Source organism: Palaemon carinicauda, chromosome 20 (assembly GCF_036898095.1).
Source record: "Palaemon carinicauda isolate YSFRI2023 chromosome 20, ASM3689809v2, whole genome shotgun sequence".
NCBI classification, from domain to species: domain Eukaryota; kingdom Metazoa; phylum Arthropoda; class Malacostraca; order Decapoda; family Palaemonidae; genus Palaemon; species Palaemon carinicauda.
Window position 1 is genome coordinate 24,939,947 of NC_090744.1, and position 5,000 is coordinate 24,944,946.

The 5,000-nt window shown below is 36.6% G+C and overlaps 1 protein-coding gene across 2 annotated transcripts in view; it reads right to left on the reverse strand.

Annotated features, from left to right (window-relative positions):
• The window catches only part of LOC137660216 (uncharacterized), a 292,051-nt gene that overhangs the window by 196,006 nt on the left and 91,045 nt on the right, over positions 1-5,000 (reverse strand). The window lies entirely within an intron of this gene.

Here is a 5,000-nt window from a genome sequence, read left to right on the forward strand (position 1 = left end):
TATAGTATTCCCACTCAGAAAGGGTAATATATATATATATATATATATATATATATATATATATATATATATATATATATATATATATATACAGTAAATATATATATATATATATATATATATATATATATATATATATATATAATGTATTTATGTATGTGTGAATATAAGTATTCTATACTGTTTATATGTTATGTATGTATGTATGTATGTATATATATATATATATATATATATATATATATATATATATATATATATATATATATATATATATATATATATTTATACATATATATACATGGATATAACATTGTATGTAGATATTGTTTATATATACTATATAACATGTATCTATACAAGAGGTTCCAAACATCTTTGTTCTTCAGTACCCTTTGGGCATTTTTATAGATTTCTTTTTACCCCTAAAATTGAGGGTGAAAAAAAAGAGAAGTAATGAAATTGATATTGTGATATAATTTTATTATCAAATCCCATTACAGATTACCTCGTGTATTGCTCAATACTGACCGTTCTCTTATATCTAATGTACCCCATGAAGAGTAATATTCTACAGCTTTTAGCACGTGTACCCCAGGTTGGTAATTTCTGCTCTAGCTCCAGCAGCAGAGTATTTAAGGAAGACTGTATATAAACCCCATCCCCTAACTAGTTAAGAACAGAGAGGTTAAGGGCTGGCCAGGAAGTTAAGAACAGTGAGGTGAAGGGCTGGCTTGGCAGTTAAGAACAGTAAGGTGAAGGCTGGCTAGGAAGTTAAGAACAGTGAGGTGAAGGGCTGACTAGGAAGTTAAGAACAGTGAGGTGAAGAGCTGGCTAGGAAGTTAAGAACAGTGAGGTGAAGGGCTGGCTAGGAAGTTAAGAACCGCGAGGTGAAGGGCTGGCTAGGAAGTTAAGAAAACTGAGGTGAAGAGCTGGCTAGGAAGTTAAGAAAACTGAGGTGAAGAGCTGGCTAGGAAGTTAAGAAAAGTGAGGTGAAGAGCTGGCTAGGAAGTTAAGAACAGTGAGGTAGAGGGCTGGCTGGGAAGTTAAGAAAAGTGAGGTGAAGGCTGGCTAGGAAGTTAAGAACAGTGAGATGAAGGGCTGGCTAGGAAGTTGAGAACAGTGAGGTGAAATGTTGGCTAGGAAGCTAAGAACAGTGAGATGGAGGGCTGGCTAGGAAGTTAAGAACAGTGAGGTGAAGGGCTGGCTAAGAAGTTAAGAACAGTGAGGTGAAGGGCTGGCTAGGAAGTTACGAACAGTGAGGTGAAGAGCTGGCTAGGAAGTTAAGAACAGTGAGGTGAAGGGCCGGCTAGGAAGTTAAGAACAGTGAGGTGAAGAGCTGGCTAAGAAGTTAAGAACAGTGAGGTGAAGGGCTGGCTAGGAAGTTAAGAACAGTGAGGTGAAGGGCTGGCTAAGAAGTTAAGAACAGTGAGGTGAAGGGCTAGCTAGGAAGTTAAGAACAGTGAGGTAAAGGGCTGGCTAGGAAGTTAAGAAAAGGGAGGTGAAGAGCTGGCTAGGAAGTTAAGAACAGTGAGGTGAAAGGCTGGTTGCTAGGATGTTAAGAAAAGTGAGGTGAAGGGCTGGCTAGGAAGTTAAGAACAGTGAGGTGAAGGGCTGGCTGGGAAGTTAAGAAAAGTGAGGTGAAGAGCTGGTTAGGAAGTTAAGAACACTGAGGTGAAGAGCTGGCTAGGAAGTTAAGAACAGTGAGGTGAAGTGCTGGCTAGGAAGTTAAAAACAGTGAGGTGAAGGGCTGGCTAGGAAGTTAAGAAAAGTGAAGAGAAGAGCTGGCTAGGAAGTTAAGAACAGTGAGGTAAAGGGCTGGCTGGGAAGTTAAGAAAAGTGAGGTGAAGAGCTGGCTAGGAAGTTAAGAAAAGTAAGGTGAAGGGCTGGATAGGAAGTTAAGAGCAGTGAGGTGAAGGGCTGGCTAGGAAGTTAAGAACAGTGAGGTGAAGGGCTGGCTAGGAAGTTAAGAGCAGTGAGGTAAAGGGCTGACTAGGAAGTTAAGAAAAGTGAGGTGAAGGGCTGGCTAGGAAGTTAAGAACAGTGAGGTGAAGGGCTGGATAGGAAGTTAAGAACAGTGAGGTGAAGAGCTGGCTAGGAAGTTAAGAACAGTGAGGTGAAGAGCTGGCTAGGAAGTTAAGAAAAGTGAGGAGAAGAGCTGGCTAGGAAGTTAAGAACAGTGAGGTAAAAGGCTGGCTGGGAAGTTAAGAAAAGTGAGGTGAAGAGCTGGCTAGGAAGTTAAGAAAAGTGAGATGAAGGGCTGGATAGGAAGTTAAGAACAGTGAGGTGAAGAGCTGGCTAGGAAGTTAAGAACAGTGAGGTGAAGAGCTGGCTAGTAAGTTAAGAAAAGTGAGAAGAGCTGGCTAGGAAGTTAAGAACAGTGAGGTAAAGGGCTGGCTGGGAAGTTAAGAAAAGTGTGGTGAAGAGCTGGCTAGGAAGTTAAGAAAAGTGAGAGAAGGGCTGGATAGGAAGTTAAGAACAGTGAGGTGAAGAGCTGGCTAGGAAGTTAAGAACAGTGAGGTGAAGGGCTGGCTAGGAAGTTAAGAGCAGTGAGGTAAAGGGCTGACTAGGAAGTTAAGAAAAGTGAGGTGAAGGGCTGGCTAGGAAGTTAAGAACAGTGAGGTAAAGGGCTGGCTAGGAAGTTAAGAAAAGTGAGATGAAGAGCTGGCTAGGAAGTTAAGAACAGAGAGGTAAAGGGCTGGCTAGGAAGTTAAGAACAGTGAGGTAAAGGGCTGGCTAGGAAGTTAAAAACAGTGAGGTGAAGAGCTGGCTAAGAAGTTAAGAACAGTGAGGTGAAGGGCTGGCTAGGAAGTTAAGAACAGTGAGGTGAAGGGCTGGCTAGGAAGTCAAGAACAGTGAGGTGAAGGGCTGGCAAGAAAGTTAAGAACAGTGAGGTGAAGGGCTGGCTAAGATGTTAAAAACAGTGAGGTGAAGAGCTGGCTAGGAAGTTAAGAACAGCGAGGTGAAGGGCTGGCTAGGAAGTTAAGAACAGTGAGGTGAAGAGCTGGCTAGGAAGTTAAGAACAGTGAGGTGAAGAGCTGGCTAGGAAGTTAAGAACAGTGAGGTGAAGAGCTGGCTAGGAAGTTAAGAACAGTGAGGTGAAGGGCTGGCCAGTAAGTTGAGAGCAGTGACTTGGCTGGAGCAGGCAGGTAACTGGAAAAAAGAACCCGCTAAACGGTCAAAACAATGATTACCTCCGGCGAATCTGTAAATGTTCAAATTAACTCCGGAACAGAATGTTGGCATTCGCAAGCAATGGGGCATTAGCATTTTGAACAACAAACGCTTAGGCTCGATTTCCATCTTGAAAAATGACCACATATACTACAATTCATGTCCGAAGTTAAACGGACTTAAATGGGGGAAAGAAAGAAGAAATTTCTTTCCTGAGGTGAGGAAGCAAATGGAACGACTTAATATGTTGGTATTTTACATGGAAAATTACAGTGTAGACTTCAGTTGTCTGTTACCGAATGTACATAAAAGGAAACATGCGGAAAGAGAGAAAGATAAAAAAAATTTTTTTTTGCTCAACGTTCAAGATGAACACATTACCTTCTACAACTGCCTCGATTTTTTTCAATACACAAAAAAAAAAAAATACGTAAGGAGAAAAGAAAATAAGAAAAAAATTGCTTTTATACCACACGTGAAAGTCAAACGCATTTCTTTCTAAAATTGCCTCAATTTTCTTCAATACACGAATTCCAATATTCTTTTTCTCGTCTACTTTAGAAACGTATATCCAAGACACTTCTGAGTCATTATCAAAGCAGACAAAAATACAAAAGACAAATAAATAAATAACTTAAATAGTGGACGATACCTCAGCTTATCTCCACCTTGACGAAGAATTTCATTGTTTACGAAAATGGGCAGAATGTATTCAATTCTCTCTGACATTAATATTGTTTGAATGTTACTGAAGACGGTGCAAAGTACCTGATGGAAGTTGATACAGTAGATTATGATAATAATAATAATAATAATAATAATAATAATAATAATAATAATAATAATAATAATAATAATAATAATAATAATAATAATAATAATAATAATAGTAAAATGGTGCAGCAAAAAATATATTAATAATAATTCTTATAATAATAATGATAATAATAATAATAATAATAATAATAATAATAATAATAATAATAATAATAATAATAATAATAATAATAATAATAATAACAATTATAGTAAAATGATGCAGCAAAAAATATATTAACAACAACAATAATAATAATAATAATAATAATAATAATAATAATAATAATAGACCAACATCATCAATGATGATAATAACACAACCGTAATGAAAATGATAATTATTATATTAACAACAATTATATTTAGAACAAGAATGATAAAAAAGCATCATTGAAAGCAATAAAATTAATAATAAACTGACTGAATTTCTTAAGTAAAAAGGGGCGTCCACACATATATGGTCAACCCCAGCGTAATAAGAAAATACGAAGAAGTAAGAAAGAATCGTAGGGGAAAATAAATAAATAAAAAAAAAAAAAACAATAATATACTGATTGAATTTCTCAAGTAAAATCAACGTCCAAATATCTATGGTCATCCCAAGCATATCAAGCAAATACGAAAATAATAAGAAGAATCAAAGGGGAGAATTAAATAAATAATAAACTGACTGAATTTCTTAAGTAAAATCGACTTCCAAATATCTATGGTCAGCGAATTAAGAAAATACGAAGGAAACATCGGAGAAAAGTAAATTAACAATCGACTGAATTCATTAAAAGCCCCATGCGTCTATGGTCATCCCAATCATAATAACTAAATACGAAGAAGTAGCATTAATTTTTCTCATACTTATCATGTTAAAAGTTCCACAAAAATGGAAAAAAATGGAATAAATCATTTGCATCTGGAGATAGAGGACACTCTGCTGATATTAATATCAGTTGTTTATTTTTATGTTTTTTCGAATACGAGAAGAAAGGGGTGAACAAAAAAGTGTTCTAAAA